This window comes from Heterocephalus glaber, unplaced genomic scaffold (assembly GCF_053883595.1).
Source record: "Heterocephalus glaber isolate CG9 unplaced genomic scaffold, H.glaber_assembly_v1.0 deba00001555, whole genome shotgun sequence".
NCBI lineage: Eukaryota > Metazoa > Chordata > Mammalia > Rodentia > Bathyergidae > Heterocephalus > Heterocephalus glaber.
The window spans coordinates 13,403,969-13,428,228 of record NW_028258346.1 but is presented as its reverse complement, the minus strand read 5'-3'; the positions used below and the strand labels follow the sequence as shown (position 1 = coordinate 13,428,228).

At 38.2% G+C, this 24,260-nt stretch overlaps 1 long non-coding RNA gene across 1 annotated transcript in view; it reads right to left on the bottom strand.

Annotated features, from left to right (window-relative positions):
• The window catches only part of LOC147824098 (uncharacterized), a 34,268-nt gene extending 20,585 nt beyond the window's left edge, over positions 1-13,683 (bottom strand). The window contains exon 1 of the long non-coding RNA XR_015442892.1: positions 13,590-13,683. This is a non-coding gene — a long non-coding RNA (uncharacterized LOC147824098). The remainder of the gene's footprint in view (positions 1-13,589) is intronic.
• Positions 13,684-24,260: the final 10,577 nt, after the last annotated feature.

Sequence of the window (24,260 nt, the reverse complement as noted above, 5' to 3'; positions counted from 1 at the left end):
TCAGGTGCAGATGTTTTGTCGCATGTATAAAGAACTCAACCATCTGTGGATTTTGATAACTGTGGAGAAGGGTCCTGGAACAATTCCCTGCAGATAGTAAGGCACAGCCCACAGGAACCCCCAAGGTAGAGATTGTACTTGTGTAGCTTACTGCTGTTTTTGTCTTATCCAGGACAGGGCTCCACAATTTATAGGCTTGCATCTGTCTTGGATTTAATAACAGAGGTTGGCAGATGGTTGAGTTCTATTGATCTTTGGCTCTTTTGTGCAAGAAAATTAGATAGAATTCGTGAACATTTTGAGAAAGCTTGTGTCCTGATCTTGGTTTGCTCCCAGGTCCCTTTCAATTTTGTGTCATAGGTAAATGCACTTCTCAGGCTCCTGTTTCATTCATGGACTCTTAGTAAAGAAGCTCCAGAAGCAAGGTGAGCTGGAGCTAGCTCATAATGGCTGCAGAAATCATATTGCACAATCATAAGTTTTCAACTGAATTATTAATCCTTAGTAGTTGGAAAACAACCATCCTGCAAGTCATTACCCCACAGAAGTTGATAAATACTCTGGGTTAGCAATTTTTAATGAACACCCCATTTGGCCAGAGGAGTCTTCATCTCTCTGTGCTTTAGATATTGTCGCTAGCACTGCCTCTGTGGCTCCTGCTATGTTGAGAGCTTTCCAGGGAAGCCTCATTTCTCACCAGACATGTTGGAACTGTTTCCAGGTTCTAAAAGGCAGCTCCAGTTTCCCTGTTTACTCTGTTTTCTGGAATTGTAAGGCACCTGTCATAACTAACTATGGGACACCCTCCCAATACCCTACTGGAATTTGTAGCTGTTCGTTTACTGTTGTATTCAATCTCCTATGCAGACTTTTTTCATCTTGAAATACCTAGAGTTGCTTCTCTTTTTCAGTTGGACTATTGTTATCCTCTCAAACAACCTATCCCATTCAACCCCCGTGTGTACATAGAGAGACAATACATTGTGTTGCCTTGTAAGCTATTTCCTAAAAGTCCGAGTTCTAGGGAAGTGTCTCCTAATAATTCTATCTTTTCAGGTCGCTATCAGTGGGCCATTTTTACAGTTGGATTAGCCAATAATATACTACTGAATTCAATAAATATTTTCCTTTATAATAAAGATTTTGTGACCTTCACTTATTCGTTTGGCAGGATTTTATTTACACAATGTCCCAGGAAAAGTACCTGTTAAATGGCAGAGAGATGAATAAATAAATTCCTCTTATCTTCTGCATCACTTTTAGTAGGTTTGTTGATTTTCTAATATTATTTTTATATTTGACAAAATATTTCATAGTTAAAATTTTGTGTGTCATTCCATCATTAGTTGATGAGCCACACAAGGGAAACAAACATGTCTTTCTCTTTCTCTGCTTCATTTATATGTCCCATGATACATGGACTCCCCAGTGTTGAAGTGAATTAACTCCTTATCCTTCTGGAAGTTGCAGCAGAAATCTCATGTCCTCTATAAAGAGTTCCTAAGTCCACTTGAGGAGAAGTTAGACAATACAGAAAAATTCCCACTACCCCCTGGGTCTTGCATTTACTATCAAAATTACAATGACTTGTTTAAATATCTCACAGTATAATTTATTGAACATTCTTGGAGAATGCATGAAGAACACAAATGGTTTCAACATATTAATAAATAAGTGGAAGAATGAATGGGTAAGGAAGTCACAATCTTTTCTGATTTTAGAGGCAGGGTCTGCTGTGATTCTTGATAAAATCTAGACTTTTAGTAAAAAATAGCCGAAAGGGATACAAATCACAGTCACTAACCTGTCTAAACGCAGATTGACAAGACAAGCTGTGACACAACTGATTTTTGCTGAAACCGGCAGGCCTGGAGGAAAGTACATTGGCAAAATGCCCCATCTTCTGCAGAAGATTTCAGATCTTTGCCTCTTTTCATATTTTCCTGCCCATGATAGTTAGCCGGGCTATTTTAGGCATTCCTCCAGAGAGGAACATGTATATAACCCTCTAGCCATTCATTTGGAGAATATTTAGTACCTATTTCACCAAGTACTCCTCAATACTTGGGATAAACAGACCAAAAAAATGTCCAATTACACCTTCAAGGAACTGAGAGTCTGTTCTACTCATATGTACTAAGTAGAAGATGCTTCTGAACTCTTTGGTGAGATGCCAAAATGTCTTTGCTAGGCTTAGGAGACCTTGTAGAGGTTATGATCAGCACAAGAACAGAGCTGCAGTACCTGACGCTTGTAGGAACAGCCGGCGCTGCTTTGTCAGCTTGTGCAGTTAATTCTGCAGGGATTTCCTGTGAAAAGTGAGCATTTGCTGTCCCCAGAAAGTTCTGCTGCATGCCTGAGAAGAAAGGGTAAGTGTTTCTGTTGGCACAAAATATCTGAGACCCGGTAACTTGCAAAGAACAAAAGTTTATTTCTGACAGTTCTGAAGGGTATGACGGTAAGTTCAAGATGCTGATCTCTGGTGAGGGTCTTTGTGTTCCATTCTCACATGGCGGCAAGGGGAAGGACACTGCATCCTCAGACCAGGGAGAGTGGAATGACAAACACACCCCAGCAAGACCTCTGTGCGGTGGTGACAGTCACCCACTCACCAGGCCAGAGTCCTCATTACCTACACACTGGCCCTCATTTCACAACATTGTTCCCCTAGGGGTTAATTTCTCAGTACCAGAATGTTGATGGGCACATTCAGACTCCACCAATGTCCTATTTCATGTTCATGATATAATGGGATGCTTCAATGTGTATTTTCTAAAAAGTGGCATGGGTATTTTGAGGTTCAAAAGAGATAGTACTATACCAAACTCTAAGGAGGGAAAAGTAATGTGAGTAGATGCCAAATTTCTGTTTTTCCTGATTTAAAGCAAAAAGGTGAATTCCATCTTCCAGAAGATTTAGAGCACAGGTGAAATGTAGAAGAACTAAACATACTCTTTCCATCAGGTAGCTAATGCTGTGTAACATACAACCACAAATAATTGGTGATGAATAGTAATAAACATTTACATAGCAAAAGCAAGTCATATCACCAGGTTCTGATTAAGAAATAGAGCCAATAGCCTTATATGGCAAAATACAGAAACACTAAAAGGGGTGAATTTTAAGGAGCCATCAATGCACTTGGATTACCATGCAAATAGGAACCTTTGTATCTGATGAATCTATTGATAAGGTAGTAACTTATTTTATTTTGTTGAGCTATTTTAATTTTTAGTAAACTATTTTATTTTTATTTTTTGAAATACTAGGTATTAAACTCTGGACCTCTAGCATACTAACCAAGTGCTTTGTCACTGAGCTGTAGCCCTGGAAGAGAAGTAAAATTGTTTTGATAAAAATAAAAGAAGTGGTAGGAGCCAACATCTTCCTGGAAGATGTGTGAACTCTTTCACTATTGAGTGGAGGTTCACACTCTCAGTTCAATATTTAATTAAAAACCCACCATGGACCAGCTATGGCAGTAAGCATTTTTGCAGTGCAACGATCAGTAAGGCATTTATTTTTGGCCTAATGTGAACTTCTCAGCAAATTTCTATATTTTCACACATACACATACTGATTTATGAATGCAATGTTGTCTTGAAGAATGAACAGTGCACCAAGAAACCTGGTCAAAGAAGCTGTGGTAAAAAATACTGTTTCGTATCTTCAGTAAGTGTTGAAAAACCACAGCTGAAATCAAAACATATCTTGCACTCAGTATTGTGCTTATAATTGCTGCGGTAAACATGGAGGGATCCTGTGGTATTATGGGCCACTATGTGGGGCTTCATTCTCCTGTAAAAATCAGTAACTTCTGACTCTTATTAGGAAAATATTTGAACTGCATTTCAATGCATTCCAAATATTGGATGATATCACATTCTTCATTAACCTCCAAAGGAGTCATTTTAAGCAAGACATATGCCCCTTGTCCAGGCAGGTACTGCATTCAGTAGTTAACCAGGACTGGTAGAGAGTAGATTTATGCTGCTTTCTCCCCTAGATTTTTGACAAGAGTCCCCTCCTCATCACCAGGAAATATGTTGGCTAGCAGTAAACAATAATGGATAAACAGGCTTTCAATGAAGCCCTTCAGTGATACGTAAGCTACTTTGGGTTAATCCTACTATAAATCAGTATCTTATGATCCTGCAAGTGCTCAAAAGAACCAATAAAGAATAAAACTTCCATGCTGTCTTACATTGTCTTGCTTCTTTCCTATCCGTGGCATTCATGACAGTATAAATGTTCCAGAACATTGCTTGCTGCTCTGCTAACTCCTGAGTTAAGGAGGACTGAACATTAGTGGCTACTTTAGGGAATGGTACTTTATATTCCTTTTGAGTAAAATGCACAGACTTTTTAAAGAGCCTGTTTTAGCATGTGTTAATGGCTGCACATCTGGGAATGTCAGTACCAGCTTTAGTAGGATTTCTTCTATTCCTGTTCCGCCACATGGAAATGTGAGATCTGCAATATTATTTCATTAGCCTGTAGGCTGTACTAGCTCCATGTTCTCAGTAAGCATTCACTTAGTCTGTAAGAATAAGCATGTCTTTTTTCATAGGGTAGAAGAGGAGGTCATCAGGAATTTAGCATGATGGAAATAAGCAGTAGTGTTGCCTTTCACAGAAGGGTTTGGTAATCCCAGAAATCGGAAATCCTCCAAGGCGTACACCAACTTTGCATCTTTACTAATGAGAGTTTACACAACAGAGATGGAATGACTTTCACACTATGTACAGACAATAATTTTATACTCTTTGTCATCTCAATGTTACTTCATATTCCAAACGAAGTTTCAATTATGGGAGTTAATGAAGGAGAAATATAATGAATATAGGAAGAACATATATGATGTTAAATTTCACATGTGTCCAAAACTTTACATCAGAAACTGATTTAAATATCTTTACCTATCCAGTGGCAAAATTTATTCATAGATTTGGTAAATAAATTTGTTTTCTTTTTTTCCACAATGATGCCATGATTATTTTAAACAGGAGTGAACGTTTACTAATTTTTCTTGATTTTTTAAAACATTTTTTAGGCATAAATGTTATCTATCTATCTGTCTATCTCTACCAATCCTTATTTGTTTCATTCTCATAACAACCATATGAATTAGTTACTTCTACTTATCCCAATTTAAGTGAGGCAATTAGGCATAAATATATTAAGAAACATGTATGGAGATCTATGGCTAGTACACATGAGAGGCAGTACTCGAGGCCAGATATTTTGGATTAGAATGTACTTAAGCACATCTAGTTATGCACTTAACTCCTACACAATAATTACCCTTCAGGACAGTTTTCTGAATGAGATGCTCCCATCAGATGCATCAGAAATCCTGACTGAAAACTTCCAGTTCCCTGAGGCATCACGGACCTACCAGGGTGGAGTCTCTGAATGTAAGGGCTGGGACTAAGCCCGCATTTTTTGAGGCCTCACTGTACTCCCTTAATCACACCCCACTGAAGCTGGGGTTTCTTGGGGCCCAGGTTGGACAATTATCCTGAGCCTATTCCTGCTCTTCCAGACCACATTTTGGTACTCAGGGCCTGCTGGGCCCTTAGCCTAAGTCTGTCCTTTTGATGGTATCTGATGCTGCCACTGTGACTATTCACTTCTTGGCACAAAGGGGATTGGGGGCTGTTTGTGGGGGGTGTACACAGAGCTTGGATGTGTGCTACGAGGTGTCCACACGTTTTAGTCCACTTTGGCGACTAGAAGAGATGGTTCTGGAGGCACCAAGTCCAAATCAAGATCTGGCCAATTGGGTTTCTCTCTTCTGGCTTGCAGACTGCTCCCTTTGTGCATGGCGGGGGAGGATGTGTACGAGATTTCTGATATCTTTTCTAAGCCTGTTGGATATGACGCCCAACCTTAGAAACTCATTCAACATGAATTACTTCCTTAGCCAAGTACTGCCTCACTGAATGTTAGAATTTAAGCATGTGACTTTGAAGAGCACACAAAGAGTTGTTCCATAACAACATACATATCCCGAGACTCTTTTGGTGGTAAACAAAGGTGAGATAGCTAGAAACAGGGATAGCAGTTGGGCCAACTTGCATCTTTATGGTTTTTGTGTGGAATGTCAATAATGAACAATAATTTACTTAATATTCCTTTTACGCATCCTCACATATATATATTCTGAAACCAAATGCTTTATCACTATGTTGGATGGAAAAACAATACATCACTCTGACTAAAAGTCAGCCATAAGGATGAACACTATGTAAAAGACCTTGTCACAACATTTTAGGTAAAGGTGATTGCCTGTAAGGAGTCTGGACCTGAGGCCTACTCTGTGTTTGGTAGAAGAGAGATTAGTAAGTGTTAGGTGCTAAAATAGGAGAGTTGTTAGCACCCATTCATGCTTGCTCCTGACATTAATCAGAAACTGAAGGAACTGAAAAGGGGTAATTCTCTCAGCAAGCAGGTCCACCATGTTTAATGCTGTGTTTTGAGATTTTCTGCAATCATTTTGGGGCTGGGGCATCATATCCAGCCTTTCCTTGATTTGATACTACTCCAGCTTTATGGCACTGTTTCTTGCTTCCATATTAATATTAAGGCTGTGGACACTGAATCCTGCTCAATATCTTTAGAACTAATAAAATAGCTATCTTCACTTTGTAAGTCCTTTCATTAGAACTCAGGCAAAGTTCCTTAAGCCATGCATAGGGTTAGTTAAGATGCTAATGAAAGTGATAATAATATTAATAATGATCAACTGAAATCATTGGCTCTCTACTGCACACAAAGGAAGTGCTATGGTCCTTATCAATACTCCTGGTTAAATCATCACAGTAGCTTCAGGAAATTAATGTCATTTCAGTTTTAGAGTGGGAATGAAACTGGATTGTAGACAACCCACAGCGTGGGAAAAAATTTTTTTCCAGCTATTCCTCAGACAAAGGACTAATACCTAGAATATACAAAGAACAACAACAAAAAAAATCAGTTTAAAGACCCAGTCCAAAAATGGGCGTATGAGATGAATAGACAATTCTCCGAAGAAGAAGTAGAAATGGCAGATCAATATATGAAAAATTGTTCAACATCACTTGTTATTCGAGAGATGCCCATTAAAACAATGCTGAGATTCCGTCTCACCCCAGACAGAATGGTTATTATCAAGAAATCAACCAGTAACAAATGCTGACAGGGATGTGGAGAAAAAGGAACCCTTCTCCACTGCTGGTGGGAGTGCAGACTGGTGCAACCACTATGGAAATCAGTGTGGAGATTCCTCAGAAAACTAAAACTAGAGGTTCCATTTGACTCAGCTATTTCCCTTCTCGGTATCTTACTGAAAGAATTAAAAGCGTCACACCACAGCCATATATACATATCCATGTTTATAGCAGCAGTTTGTAATAGATAAATCTTTTAAACAGCCCAAATGCCCATCTGCAGGACTGTAATATTGATTATGCCCAAGGCAGGCTGTAAAGAGTTAACCCCACAGTTGGCTTGTTTGCAGAAGTGAATCTGACCAAAACCTACATGCTGAGGTCAGAGTAACTCGCACTCAAATTTCATTCCCACAACTAAAACCTTCAGACTAGAAGGACAATGTTCTAATTACAACCTTATATTTGGTCTATTCCATTCTTAATTCTAGAATGCTGTGTCTTGTCCTTTATGACCCTTGTTTACATTAATCTCCATAAAAAACACACTTGCCTTCACCCCAAATGGTTTCCAATAAAAGTCAGTGCCTGGCACAGTCCAGCACCTTTGTGGATTACACTGGCATTGGTCATCCCGCTTTCTCTCTCTTAGTTTTGGCTCTTAGTGTATTCTTTTTCTCAGGCCTGTGTCGTATACGAGGCAAGTGGGTACTGGAACCTGACTACAGGGGTCTCTACCACCCATCAACTGATGAATGGATAAAAAAGATGTGGTTTTTTATACAACAGAGTACTACTCTGCCATAAAGAAGGATAAGCTGGAGACATTTCTAGGTAAATGGATACACCTTGAGATCAGACTCTTAAGTGAAATAAATCAGACACCCATGTTTAAATACTGCATTGTTTTTCTGGTGTGAGAAGCTGAAAGTGTAAATAAGGACCAAAATGTATAACAGATATGGGGAAATGAAGAAAATGTTTAAATGGGAAGGGGAACCAGGTGAGAGGAAGGGGAGAGGAAGGAAGGGACAAGAAGAAAGAGACTAGAAGGAAAAATGGAAACAAGGAAATAAGGAGGGGAAGAGGAATTGAAGGGAGGGGAGGGATATGGGAAAAAAGAAGAGGCAAGATATATTGTGTACAGTTACAAATTCCCTGTGATGAATGTGATCATTCTGTATATCTAAAACGTACCAATAAAATAAAAATAAAATAAAGAAAGTGAGTCTCAAGGAGTGAAGTAAAATGTTTCAGGTTACACCCTTCTTTCTGGTCCACACTACTTGAGCCATTCCTGGATTTGAAAGTGAACTCGAGCTGAGGATTCTTTGTCCCATGTAAGACACTTAGGATGGCTTTACACAGGCCAAAGCCTTTCACAGATATTTCACAGCACACAGATTTGAGTTTTTCTAAAAGTCACATTTTTCTGCCAGCTTTTCTGTTAGTAAATGATTTAGCCATTTTCGACCCCACTACTTTAATCTTTTCTCTGTTTTGTCAGTCTTATTTTAGAAATATATCCAAGGCAAGAGGTTCGTCTTTGTTTTCAAATTTACTCCTGGCTGTCTTCAAATTAGGATGCTGTTTCAGAAGGTGCAGAATCCCTTTGTGTAGATCAAGTTCCCCAGAAGCATAGCGGGCCTATCCACAGTTGGCCATGCACAGAGGACTTGTTTGTTTTTATTCTTAAGTATTTCCCCCAGCTTCTTGTTCCTGTGACTGGCAGAAGGTTCAATTCATCGCTAATGAGGCCTATTGTTCAGAAGTTGCCAGGTCTGAGGCGACCTTTTTCAACTTCCGGCCGAGCTCCATCCAAGAGCGTCTGCTTCCGTCCACACTCAGCTCTAGCCTTCTCTACTTTACATTTCTATCTCTCCCCATAACGTTCTTCTGTGATATTTCCCTAGCAGTGCAGGATTCCACTCGCCAAAGTGTAGTGCAGGAAACATTTCCCGCATGACTTCCTCTTCGGCGGCATAGATCACTTTTATTTTTTTGCAACCAATTCCACCGCTGAAAATTAGTTTCACTTACAAAAAACACTCTGGTAGCACATTTTGTCCTTTCCTTTGAAGCCTCTGGAATTTCTGTCCCTCTCCACCCCCACAAGTTTTGCAGGGCGCTTTTTATCTTGAGGAATTCTAAAGGTATGCCTGGTGAATTTTGGAGGGTTTCTGGAAACGCCTCTATAAATAAAGCATCATTCAGGCACATGCCTCCAAAATACATCTATTAAAGCAGAAGATGAAAATGGCTACTGTCCCAGGTCTCAGGTAAGTGGCTCTTTGTACTCCCAGTTGTGATAAAAGCAAACAAAAATTCACAGTGCTGTGGATCCAGGAGCCTATCTGTGACAGCTTGCTCTGGTGTTTTTGACTGGCAGATACTTTGTACACTTTTAATAGCATTTCAACACTTGTCTGTTATTGAAACAGCATCTTGCTGGCTGGAATAGAAATGTGTGCTGAAAATTTCTACCTCTTTTACACACTCAGCCACTCCGTATAGTATTTCCTGATAACAGAAAGTTGGTTGGCAAATAGGAAGTTATCTAAATTGTTTAAGTAGCTCTCCTGGTTGAGATAAACCCTTGTTCAGCAACTTGTTTTCGATTTGTAAAAACAAGCCAGATAAGCTCTCCAGAAGAGGTTATCTCAGCTCTTGCGGAGGATTCCAGACGAATCAAGCACCCGGGTGTGCAATCCAGACTTTTTTTTAACAACGGTATCCTGCCTTACCAATGGCGCATGGAAATTTAGGCAAATATACTTGGAAAGGTCCAGATTAAAATTGAAAATGATAATAAAACTAGTTTGTAGAACTAGATAAGATAGGGGAACAAAGCCCGCAGGGATCCTGTTTCAGAAGATTGATGAAGAAAATTTTCAAGGATAATGAGCCAAAAATTCAAGAGCTTCTTTGCAAAGCACCGGAAGAATTTTGTCACTTCCATAAATAAGCAATTTGGAATAGACTTGAGAAGTTTGACACCTTTAGAATAATCCTCTGCTCAGAAAGGCAATAGATCTTACACTCTTACAAGCTGCAGCCTTTAGCTGCACAAGCCTCCGCTCTTCCCCACCCACGTTGAGCTCCTCGTGACTTCTGGTGACTTAGTCTCACATTCATCTTTTCAAAGGCCATGGCGATTGTCTGAGCAACTCTTTTATGGAAGACATTGTTTCTGTCATTCTTTCATAGTTGATCTCATCTGGTATTTACAAAATAGTTTTTAAACGTTTTATTATCTCCACTTTTGGAAAGGAAACAGAATGATTAAGTAATTTTAGTGGAGGAGCCAAGACATGAGATCCCCCTTTTTTATTCCAAGCTCTTTCTCCCACACTTTTGCCTTCCTAATGATACTGCGAATTCTTCGGAAGCCCAGAGGAGCCCCGGTTGAATTGAACTTACCGTTTGTGCAAAGTTATTTCATTCAACTTTTTCTCACCTGAGAGATGTAAAGCAAATTAGTAGGTCACTGATATTTATAATATGTTCTTTATATACATTATTTCTTTTGATCTTAAAAATAATTCTATGAGTAGGAACTGTTATTACTAGCATCTAGAGGTGAAAATATGGGAGCTTGGTGAAATTAAGATTGACCAAATCCTTGTGGCTAATCAGTGATCAAATAAAAATTCAATCTCCTGCCCATCTTATATTAGTCTCCAAAGTTTTAGCCACTCTGCCTTATAGGTTCTTGGTGAAGCAGTGAGGTTTTAACCACCCAACCAAATGGCCCCCTCAACAGTCTAGATCTTCCTCTGAAAGCACTTCCTCCTCCATGTTCTGGGATGTCCTATGATCACGATTATCCCCATATATTCCCTCACCATTCTTTTAAAAATTTATGTGTCTCATGCATATTAAAAGCACAGAGAACAATATCGTAGACACTCATGATAAATGCCACATTTTGATTTCTTACTTAGATTGGATTCTTGAAAGGACATAAAATATGACAAATACTACTTATAATACCTTTCTTATCCCTTTCCTAATTCATTTTCCCCTCATCAGAACCAATAGTTACCTCAAAGTTGCTGTTTCAATTTAATACAGTACTCAGTCATCTTTACTGTTACATGGATATGGATATATAGTGTATACCATTAATTTATCTGTTGATAAACATTAGTAAATGTATTACTCTGAATGCTTTAAAAACTTTCTGAAATTCTATTTTTATATCATATTGGTACATATAACAGTAGTTCTTTATTTAAACTGCTGAAGTGTATTCCTTTAATTCTACAGTTTATCCATGCTTTAAAATTTTTTTTCTGCTTTTGTTAAATTTTGTAATTATGTTTACTCCACTAAGTATGTATGCTACTGGCTTTTAAAAAATTGTTCATTTCCAGAAAGCACCCTGACATCCTTTATTAGTTCTAAAATTTTCTCTCTGGAGGTACGTGGGAGTTAGTGCATCCTTAGTATGTCAAGAGGAGAGGTGGTATCAGCAGATTGACAGAGAAACAGAAGGAAATCTCAGGGAATTTTTTTTTTAATGGGGTCAAACTTTGATTATTGATAGTCTAGTCTGCTGTTTCACTCCTGAGATTATTGTATGAAAGGTATATCTTGTACAGAGTATACACATTGAGAATAAATGAAAGGAAACAGTAACTGAAACAGGAAGCTTTTGTGTGAGAAGTGACTCAAACTGCAAATGTAGACATACTGCTAGTGTTAGAGAAAATCCAAGTTCATCAATAACAAATAGTGTCAACTGTATGCTTAATACTTAAATGGATGCAGACCTGGGTATGAACTCTGTTTGTATCTCTGCATTATCACTTAAGTATTTATTGAGCACCAAGTGTGTACCAGTCACTCTGCTATGCACTAAATCCAAATAAAAAATCTTGTCCTCTTCTAGCTGGCATTTAATTGCTAAGGTCTTTATTCTTCACATAACAATAACAGCAGCACACCTGGAAATGAAATTTTAACTAGGGCTTTAATGCTTGAAAAGAAGCTATGTCTGTTCAAAAAATTCTTGTTTCGTTTTATCAAACTTAAACTGTAGCTTAGCCTTGAAGAAGGGTTTAGATGTTTGTTCCTTACATGGATAGTACCTCCACAGTATCCTGTTCTCTAGGCTAGCCCTAAAAGAGTACGTAGAACCCATCTGTTTATGCTTTCACTATTATTTTGCTATAAATGATCCTAAAATCTTTTTAAAAAGTATTCTTATTCTTAGAAATAGTTATCCTTTGTCTCGAGTATAAAATTCAGTAGAAATGAAATCATACTTTGATATGTTCAATTTAGAGCTTTGCTCACTATATTTTGATTAATTCTTGTAATTTCAGTAGCTATTTAGGCAAGAATTTCAACCTCATAAGTATTTTAAGAAACATTAATTATATATGAAAATGACAATGTTTGTAAGTCTGTGAAATAAAGAAATATGTAGACCCGTAATTCTGAATAACAACAGTTTCAGATATGTAATGCTGGCTTTTTGTCATACTCAGCATCCAAATTTTATATAAATGTAAGTCAATTTTGTTCAAATTAATTCTTTCTCTTTCTCTGCATAGAGAGAGAGAAAGAGAGAGAGAGAGGGAGGAAGAGAAATTTTAGTTACTCACTTTTCAGTAATATGCTTCATAGTGGCAAAATTTAGTATTTTTAGCTACAGGCTTGTTTGCTTACTAAAATGCACAACTTTGCTGTGCTCTCATTGTTTCTTTGATGGCCAACTTATATTTAAGATATCATTTCTTTAAATTTCATTAAACAATTTCAATTCTTTTCTAATTTTTTCAGGTTGATAAATAAAATTAGTATTCAGTAGAATATAATGATAATAGTCTTACTTGTTTATCAGTAAAAGAGGAACAACCTTTCTCTTTTTTTATGCAATAAATACAAGTTTAATAGTATAGATCAACAGGGGAAAAGAAATAAGCAGCAGCCAATATTTTATTTGCATCTTTATCACTTTTTCTAGGGTCCCTCTAACTTGATGTAAACTTAAAATTTTCAAGGAAATTCCTATTCCACTCCCATTTTATCATAAATAAATTGAATAGTTTTTCTGTTTGTATGATAAAACAGGAAAGACTGTTACATTTGAATGGAAAAGGCACTCTTTTGTGATCAATGTCACACAAAATCACATTCCCATCAGAAAACACAAGCACCAACATCACAAAACTAAAAATACACAGGAGATCAATACCAGTCAATAAATACGCAAGCTACTTCAGTCTCCCCCGAAAAGGACCAGTACTTCAATAAACCGTAAAGAAAACCCCTGTCCATTTCCAAGGGACCCAAGTAGAAGAGACAGCAAGATGCTATGCGTGCTATTTTACCCCTCCCCTGGCCTTTCACTACTTAGAAAACTGCCTGCTCTCCACAGAGACTGAAAATGGGCCTCATTTTCAGAAAGGAATGACCTTTCTTACTCACTTTCTGGATTATTTTGTCCATATCTTCACAATAAAATTTGGGATTAGAATCCACCGATCCTCTCTGCCGATGTTGCTGATTTAAATCTTACCTTTTTTGCTTTACTCATTTCAAATACTGCTTGTGCCAGCTACCTGGTATTTGTTTGTTTCTAATAATAATGCTGTGCTTCCTCTTTGGCAGGAATTATTTTCTACCTAGGATGACATTTTTAGCATCCTGATCCTGCTGGATAGTCATTTTAAACATAGGATAATTATTTTCAGTTATTTTAATCACTACAGAACTCTTTCTCTCATGGTCTTTTCTGACCAGTTCCATCTAACTACATAACCACATCCTCCACCCATTTCAGATCACCTTCCTCCCATTGTGTGATAAAAGAGATAAAACAAACTGATGTAAGTGACTTTGCTTTTGTCATTTACTCTCTATAACAGATGCATTCACATTTTCTTCTTTCATAAAATTTCTACTTCTTTGGGGCTAAGCCATATGTTTCTTACGTTTCGATTCTCAGATATGTCCCTCTGTTGAAGAACACACTGTTTGAACGAGATCAAATTAGAAGAAACATATGCTTTTATTGTATTAAAAAATGTTGAGTAAGCCTTAGCTTTTTGATTAGGATGTGATCTTGTAGAGTTTGGGTAGACATTTTAACACTTTTTCAAGTAGCTCTAGGGCAGTATGTACTAATTATTCATGTAAGTACCATCTACATTTCCCTGAAAGAGGTATTGAAAGTTTCTAATGAACTTGGCATAAGTGTTGTCTTTAGTTGGGCAGTAGCAGATAAAAATCTCACAAATAAAATTTCCATATAGCTTAGCAGGAGAAAGCTGATATTCCATGTCTATAATATTTTTATTTCTTAGGAGTACTTATTTTTTTTCCATTAAGTTTATTGGTACATTTTAGGTACACAATACAGTTGTATTCATCATTGGGATCTTGTACCTTTACATGACGTATCCTGGTTCTTATTTTTTCCCCATTCCCCTGCCCTCCCTTCACCCCCTCCACCCTTCCCTATTTACAAAGACTTTGTTTCCATTTTTTTTCTTTTCTCATATTTTTTCTTTTCCCTTCTTTCCTTTCCCCTACCCCTCCCACTTCCTCTACTCCTTTAGACCTTTCCTTCCTATTACACAATATGAATTATACATTTATTTTAAATTATAATATCAAGATTTAGAGGACATTACCACAGATTTTACAGAATTTAAAAGGATATAGAAAGCATATTACAAAAATCTTTTTTGAAATAAATTTGACAACTTGTATGAAGTACCTTGGAAGACAAATTAATGAAACTGACTCTGGAAGAAATATAAAATTTGAATAGCACCTATTAAAGAAAGTATATTCCTAGCTTGAAACCTACCTATATGACAACAACTGGCTCATATACATTTTAACTGATGAATTATATCAAACATTTAAAGCAGAAAAAAGAAGGAACACTTCTCCCCTCATTTTAGGAAATGAACATTGTGCTAATACTAAAACTGGATAAAGATAATAGAAAAGTACGAACACGAATGAAAATTTGTTTAACAAAACAATTAGAAGTCAGATCTGGCAGTATGTAGTAAGTGGTTTTATTATAGGGATGGCAGTGTTGGTTCAGCATTGGAAGATCCATCCCTGCTAAGTCATCATTTTAACAAAGGAAAGGAAAAAGCCATATGTATGATTCCATCAGTAGTTGCAGGAAAAGTATTGGACTAAATTCTATAGCTATTCGTGGTAAAAGCTATCAGGAGACTAGAAGTAGAACAGAATCTTCTCAACAGATAAAAGACATGTACTCCATACTTCCAGCAAAAATACCTTATATGAGTGGAAAAGATACAATGCTTTCTCCCTAAAGTGGGGAACCAGGGCAGATATACCTACTCTTCGTCTGTCCATTAAATTTTGAAACATAGGCCCAAACCAAAATAGTCTGGCAATAAAAATAAACAAATAGCATAGGATTGACAAGGTAGAAGTAAAATCCTTATATGTAGATGAAATGATCATCTACAGAGAAAATACTAAGAAATCTCTAGGAGCCCCTAGAACTTGTATTTGAGTTTAGCAGGATTAGAAAACACAAGGTATATATCAAAATTCAGGTCAATGTATACTTGCTATAAATGAAAAATTGGATATTGAAATTTAAAAGTTATGTAGGAGTACAAAGGACCTGGAAAAGAAAAAAATAACAGTGTTGGAAGACATTTATTACCTAATTTTAAGACTTCTTCTAAAGCTACAGTAATCAAGGCAATATTGGCTTATGGAAAGACATATAGATCAATAGAATAAAACAGAGAATCTAGAAATAGAACCACACATATATGGTCCACTGATTTTTGAAAGTTTATTTAATATTAACATTTTATAGAACATAAACTCAACTCAAGAGAAGAGGAAAAGATAATATTTTCAACAAATGGTACTAGAACACCTGGTATCCGTATGTAAAAAATTAACCTCAACCCTTTACTTCCATACATAAAAATAACTTGAAAGGATCTATGAACCTAACTATGAAAGACTGAAACTATAAAACTTTAAGAAGAAATTATAAGGGAAAATGTTCATGAATTTAGGGTAAGTAAGAATTTCCTAGGATACAGAAAACATGATGTATAAAAGAAAAAAATTGATAAATGAAATTCCATCAAAATTTAGAACTTTAAAAGACATCATTAAGAAAATGACAAGTAGTACTTAACCAGAACCTATTTATAATACATATAACCTATGACCAGAATATATAAAGAACTCTTACAGCTCATTAATAGACAGCCCAATTAAAAAGTAGGCACAAGAAGATGATAAAGAGCCAGTACAGCACAATGAAAGGTGTGCCACACTAGAATCAGAAAAATACTAATCAGTACAATAACAAGATCATATTATACACTCATTAGGGAGATGAAGTTAAAAGTTTTAAAAGAACAAATGTCAGCTTAGGTGTGAACCAGTTAGAACTTTCTAATACTGCTAAAGCAAATGTAAAATGATAAAACCATTTTGGAAACCAATGTAGAAATTTCTTGTATTACTGTAAAGATCCAACAGTTCTGTTCTTAAGTTTTTACTTAAGACAAATGAAAACATATGTTCACAATAGATTTGTACATACAGGTTGACTGTTCCTTACCTGAAATTCTTGGGATCAGAAATATTTCAGATTTTGGTTTGACATCCATTTAATATGCAAAGAGGATAGCTACTCCTGTTTTTTTTCAGGTTCCTGTTACATGGAGTATTGTTTTGCACCCATTAACTTTCAGTCTATGAGTTTCTTTTTAAATTAAGTGTGTTTCTTTTATGCAGCATATTGTTGGATCTTGCTTCTTGACCTATTCTGTCAATCTATTTCTTTTGATTGTTGAATTGAGACCATTAACATTGATGGTTATAACTGATGTATATTGACTTATCATTGTCATGACTTTTTCTTTTTGTTGGATTCTCCCCCTTTGCATTTAATTTCTTGTTGCACCCAATGGGTTCATTCTGCTGTGCTTCCTGGGTTTATGATCCTCATTGTCTGTTTCTAGGATATTGCCTAAAATTTTTTGGAATGCTGGTTTGGTATTCATGAAGTTCCTAAGGTGCTCTCTGTCATGGAAGTATCTTATTTCTTCATCAATTTTGAAAGATAGTTTTGCAGGGTACATCAATCTGGGTTGGAGGCTGTTTTCCTTTAGGGCTTGAAATACATCACTCTAAGCTCTTCTTGCCTTGAGGGTTTGCATTGTGAAGTCTGCTGTGATTCTGATGGGCTTTCCTTTGTATGTGATTTGTTTCTTTTCTCTAGCTACTTTTAGAATTTTGTTCTTCTGTTGGGTTTCTGGAATCTTAACTATTATATGGCTATGTGAAGATTTTTTTGATCACAGCTAGTTGGAGTCCTATATGCCTCCCTTATCTGTATGTCAAGTTCTTTTCCCCTTCTTGGGAAGTTTTCCGCCTTCACTTCTGTGAACAGTTTTTTTTTTTTTTAATGTCATCTGCACTCTCTCCTTTTTCTTCACTGACTCTGATTAGCATTATGTTATTCTTCTTTGCATCGTCTAGTAGCTGCTGGATTGATTTCTCATGATCCCTTACTATTTTAAAGAGATTTTTCTTTTCCTGGTCACTAATTCCAATCTTTTCTTCTATATCTGAATTTCTGCCCTCACATTGGGTTATTCTGCTACGTAAACTTTCAATGGAGTTTTTAATCTCCTGGAAATCAGTTTGCATCTCTATTATGGATTCATTTGTTTCCTATGTTAGGATTCCATCATGTTCCTGAGCTCCTTTCTAGATTTATTAATCATGTCTTGTACTATGGGCACAATCTCTGGTGTTATCTGAGAAATTGTTTCTGATTTCATTTTTTCCAGATCTGCTTTTGTTGCCAGTTCAGGGTGTCCAGGTGGTTGAGTATCAGATTGTTCCATCTCATTTCCCTATGGGGTTGCCTTAGGTGATCTGGAAGTCTGGTTTTGAGACTTGTTTATATGTCTTCTCCTTTCAACAGCTGCAGCCTGCTGTGCCTTTGTTGAAGCAACTTTTTGCTCACTCAGTGGTCTGCAATTCTCAGCAAGCTACAGAGCTGCCTTTTCTCTGCTGCTCACCAGTACACTAATTCCTGGGTTCAGAAAGGTGGCCTTCTGGATACCTGAGCTGACCTGTTGTCTGGGTGGGCTTCTGGCTGGGGCCTGTGCACACCTGGGATGGTATCTAGGTGTGCCTCTGGCTAGGGCCCCTATGTAGCTGTTGTCTGGGAGGGCCTTTGGCTGGGGGCTGTGCACCCCAATTTCTGTTGTGTGAGCAAGCTTCTGGCTAGGGTTTCATGCACTTACTGATGGTACTGGGGTGAACCTCTGGCTGTTGCTTGTGTGCCTGTGCAGCTCTTTTCCAGGCAGGCCCTTGGCTTGGGCTGATGTTCCCCAGCCTCTGGGGTCAGGGCAGAGAACTGGCTGGGATCTGCTTGCAGCCATGCTTCTCTGGTCCACACTGCTGCTCCCCCAACTAAGGTAGTCTGGTGTGCCTTTATTGCAGAGGTTTTCTTCACTTTTCCAGTGGGCTTTAATTTTCATCAATGGGCCTCAGAATGGCCCTCTTTCTCTTGTTCACTTCTACTCTATCTTCTGAAGCTCAGAACAATGTCCTTTATGACACCTGCAACTCTGCGGTGTGGATCCAGTGGGGGAGGGGGGGTGCTGGCACCCTCATGGCCCACCTCCTCTGTGCTCTGGGGTGGTGGTATGGTGGCCCAAGAGGCTCACCTCCTTGGCACTCTGTCAGGAGTACTTATTTGTCTAAGTCTACAAACCTAATGTCCAGTGTGTTAGTTACTTTTCTCTTGGTGCTGAGACCAAATACACTACACCCAAAGTTAGATGGGAAAAGGTTTATTAACTCCCAGTTCATAGAGGTTTCAGTCCATAATTGGCTGGCTCCAAGGCAGAGTGGCATGGCCAAGGGACAACAGTTCAAGGTAGCAGAAGAGAGCAAAACCAAGAGGGCTTAATAGCGTCTTTCTGCCCTTTTTATCCCATCCAACTACTGGGATTAGCACTCGCTTCAGCAGCACATATACCAAGCACTGGGATTATGGTGGTGCCAAACCAATCACTCACTCAAGTGTAGTGGTTTAGTAACCACAGGCCCTTAATCTCAGCATCACACATTTCAGATTCAGCCACCTTTGGAAAAGAAAGCCCCACCTCATCCACATGAGGCTTTGCGGGGACACCTAAACACAAGTCATAACACTCAGGCATCTGTATGGAATATTCCCCAAACCCACCTCTACTCAAATGATGAGATCCTTAAGAAGCCGCTTATATCCCATAGATCCAGTGGCATTCTTATTTCAGGCGATGTACTGAGGGAGGGAGATGAGCAGAGAGGTAGTGAGAGAAAGGTGAGCATCAAGCGAGAGCTACTAATCGAATTCTTTGCTTTGTTCTTTATAGACCCTTTAGTTCCAGGACTTCCTGAAACAGTTCTAAGGATGCCAGCTGGTTGTCTCATTGTGTTGAATGGGTAGTCACTTCAGATGTTGTCTGCTTCTGCCATCTTCTTCTTCCCAGTTCCAGACATTCATAATGATGACTCCTAACATCCATCGACAATGTCCAGAGCTGACTTCTGTAACACTGAGCAGCAGATCAACCCAGCTCCTATGGGTCCCCAAAGGCAGCATCTGTACACTGGGGACTGCACAGATGCTACTGCTGAAAATAAACGGGTTTTCTCTGCATCTAGGCTGAGTTCCTAGTGCTCCAGTCACCTCCACAGAGAGGCCTTCCTGATCACTTTATCTAGGAAAGACTGTTCTTTTCTTTCCTACATCCAGTTAGTGAGTATTTACATTGTTCGTTTTACAATGCCAGATGCAATGTAATAAATGAAACAGGTGACTGAATGAAGATCACCTACATTTTATTAAGTACATTCTTAGGCTTGGTCTATGGGGATTATGAATCATTATCTGGAGTTGAATCCAGCAGACAGGTTTTTGAAAAGCACTCTCATAAGGTTCTGCAGGTGATCTGTCTAGGGATCACGGTTAAGAAACACTGCTCCAGGAAAAATAAATAGGAGACTAAGCCAGATTCTGCAGATGAATTGGGTTCTCCCTTTGGAAAAGAATAAAGTAATTCAAAGGAACTCCAAAAGGTAAATGATACATGGACTTACTTAACTGTATCTATAACTAATTACATCAAATATTATGCAGATGGCAATTTTGGATCTCTGGAGGAATTGGAAACCCAAGGATCTCTGGAGGAATTGGAAACCCAAATCTACTTGTCATTTCTATGTTGTTTGTCACCTTGGTGGTGATGTCTTATGTATGTGTGTGTGGCTGCAGTGATAGTCATGTTTCCTTAAAATCATTTTGCCCTAGTGAATGCTACCTTTGTGAGTATACTTCTGTAGTTCTTTGCACATCAGCTTTCACCTTTTGCATTTAAGTTTTACATTGTATTTTAATGCTGAATGCCATTCAACTCTGTCTTGTTCAGATGCTTTCAGGCTATGTTTAGATGTCTTATTAGTTTTCCTGAGCTGGATTCACCTGCGAGTTACACTAACTTGAGATTTCTGACTGGGGTAACCTTCGTGTGTTTTGGAGGAAACACGTGCGTTTTCAAGTTTTCCTGCTTCTTAATCTTCACCTGTGCTGCTTCTCAATCTGTAGTGTGCATGTGAATGGCCCAGCTCAGGAGGTGTCAGCTGAGTCTTTTGAGCCGGCATTTATAACAGGTTCCCAGAGGATGCTCATTCACGGGCTGTGGTTCGAGTAGCCAGGCTCCAAGCAAACCGGCAGCTGATTTTACAGCAAAAGAGTCATTGAAAGTCACTGCCTGCACCGACCATAATCTTTCCAGAAAGGAGCAGCTTCCAAGATTCACAAAAACATTATCAGTAATCTCTGAAAAAAAAATTTGTTTGCCTTATTTATCGTCTTGGCTACAAAACATGACTCAGTAATGTGATCACATTGGCAAGTTTTGCCTATCAACTATGTGCTCTTCTTGATTTGACTGCTATTTCCCAAGGGTTTAATTACCCACATTTCAGCTTTTTTAAAATTCCATCCTTACTAGGTTTACATCTAAATGGTTTCTCAGTTGAACTGTTGTACAATGTTCTAAATGGTTTTTCTTTCTTCAGGGTTTTCCTTCCATGTAATTCGTATTCCAATTCTTTTCCCTTGCGTCCTTTCTCCACTTCTCCCTGCCATATGAAACAGCTTCTCAGGTGTTTAATACAGGAGCAGATGGAGCCTTTCAGTGAATTTCCTCCCCACTAAAGGTACCTGGTCCTTTGGTGGCATGGAGTTGTGCTGTTACAGCTCAGCCTCCCCACTGAGTGTGAAATGGGAGCTGAGCTCACTCTGCCTGTCCCTGTCTGGATCCATCACTGCCTGTGTAATTAGATAGCTCTGCATAAGGTCAGTGAGGGGAAGCCCAGGCCTATGGACAGAAAGGATCAGGATCACACAGATCTGCTGCTTTGACGACACCAACAATGAGAGCTGTGTCTTTTCTTCAGCAGCATCAGAGGCTGGACTTGACTTAGGCACAGCTGGGGTCTGAGTGAGTGTTAGGGAGTAGGTTAGGGGGACCAGCATTTCCAGCAGGTTTTCAGGTTGCCACCTGAAGCCATCGGCAGTGTATGATTCCCAGTGCAATGATGGGGACAACTAGATGTGGTGGAGCTACACGGGAAAGTGTCCCAGGGAATTTCTAAAACAGTTTGAGAGGAGTTTCTGGAAAAAAGCAGACTCCTGCTAATCAAGCTGGTTTGTTACAGAATGTTTAGATTCTTGGGCTGTTTCATGAATGTGACCAATATTGCTCACAAAATCTGAAGAACACTGGGCTCTTCAAGCAATCTATGTGACCCACCCCTGGTTCAGGGCTGGTGGATCATAGATACTATGAAATATTTTGTGAGTAAAATTAAATAGCTAATTCTGGTTTTTTTGTGTTGCATTCCACAGCTACCTATCAGATTATCTGACAGGAACGATGTCATTACTTAAAAATTATCATGTATGTTTTCTAGCTTTAATTTTATTTATATGAAAACATTAATTTTTACTGTAAATCTAAAAGAAACCCTTTTGAATGCTTCATAGAAATCACTCATATCCTCCTCTTCAAACTGTCCTGCAAAGCCCTAGAGCTCAGCAACAACGTAAGAACCACTATGGGGACACACAAAGCAAGGCAGGTGGGCAAGGCTTTGCTCTCCCCATTTTGTTCCATCCCAGGTCAGTCTATTTTTTCCTATTTCGTAGAGTGGATTTCCAAAGAGAACTTTATTTGAAAAGGGAACTAGATCTCCTGGTTTAACAAACAAACAAATAAACAAGTGAAGAACTTTAGAAAGCGAACTCTAGCTGTGCATGGACAGGATTCCGGGGTGTATGTTGGATGTATTCCTTTTCCCGGGGCTGCTCTCCAAGTATGCTCCCTGCTTCGTTCCCCCACAGCAGGATGCTGCACGATCTTCCAGGGCAATGCCTCTGTGTTGACAGGGCTCCAACAGCTTTGCCAGGAAGCCGGGGCTCTGTCAAGTGTGTATATGAAGAAGCTGTGCTCTCAGACCTGTGTAGCCTCTGAATTAATTTGGTTGCTTCTGAAGAGAGGCGACTCCATGAAATATTAACCAGACCTAGCTTCAGGGATGAAGGCTTAATTCCTGCTGGGTCTTCAGCCCTTTTGAGTGCAAAACTTTTCAAGAGCTGGGAAGTTTGTTTCTTTACTTCACCTCTGTTAGTGTTGGTATGATTCTTCATGACTTTTTCAAGAAGTATTTGTTGAAGGTCTTCTTGGACTTATTCATCTTTTTTCACCTGACTTCCTGATGATTACTTCCAAAATGTAATTCAGTCATGCACATGGCATTCTTTGTCTTAATTTTATTGTTTCAAAATTTGAGGAGTCCTTTCTCTTTTTAGGGTTCAAAAAAAAAGAACAGTAAATCTATTTTCATTTTACTCATTCACATCATGATTTTAAGGTCATTTTATTGCTTTTTTATTATGCTGTAAGAAAACCACATAACATGAAATTTACCCCAAATTATGAATTAATAGGAAATTGAAAATGGACCAAAAGTGCTTTTTCACATCTCACACACAAGTCAACTCTTCATTTTATTTTAATTATTAGTGCATGTTAATTGTGCAAAATGATAGGTTTCATGTGACATTTTCATACATGTATGTAATGTCCTTGTGTTGTATCCATGTTCCCTATCTGTGGAATGTCGACGAAAACTGACCATCCAGTGGTCAGCTGCAGGGTGTTCTGGAATCTACTACCTATGTGGAAATGAGGTCAGACCCCGTACGTGAAGGACTCAGTCCCGTGTAACTGTCCCCACATGTATGAAACTACGTTTTTAATCTCCTTCTTCTTTATGCATTTGCTATCCCAAAGTCATGTTTTTTTCTTTGTTTTTTTTTTTGGTAGTACTGGGAATTGAACCCAGGTATTCTCCACCTTTAAGTTGCATTCCTAGCCTTAAAAAACATTTTTTTTTTTGAGGCAAGGTCTTGCTAAGTTGTCCAGGCAACACTCAAACTTGTGATTCTTCTGCCTCAACTTTCCTAACTGCGGTATTTTTATATTATGTACCTATTAACATTTTAAAAATTATTGTTACATTTTATATTTTTGTCTTTTACCTTCTATACCAGAATGAAACTGATTTACAACTACTATTACTGATTCACAGCATTCTCTATTTGTTTACATATTTACCTCCACAGTCAGATTTATACTTTCACACAGTTTTTGTTACTGTTTAGGTTTTATCTTGCATTTCCTATAACGTTGATGTAGTGGTGATAAATGTCCTCAACTTTTGTTTATTTTTAAAAGACCATTTTGCTGGGCATGATATTCTTATTTGACACTTTTACTCTTTTAGCACTTTGAGTATACCATCTCACAAGTTTTGCAAAGTTTCTGCTAAGAAATCAACTGATAGTCGCATTCAAATTTGCTTGTATGCAAAGAGTCACTCTCTTGTTGCTTTCAAAATTTTCTTCTTTGACTTTTGACAAAGCAGCAGCAGTAGCATGTTACTCCTTTGCTTTTTGTTGCTAGCAGCCCCTAGCCATCCAGATTATGCAAGTCCTCC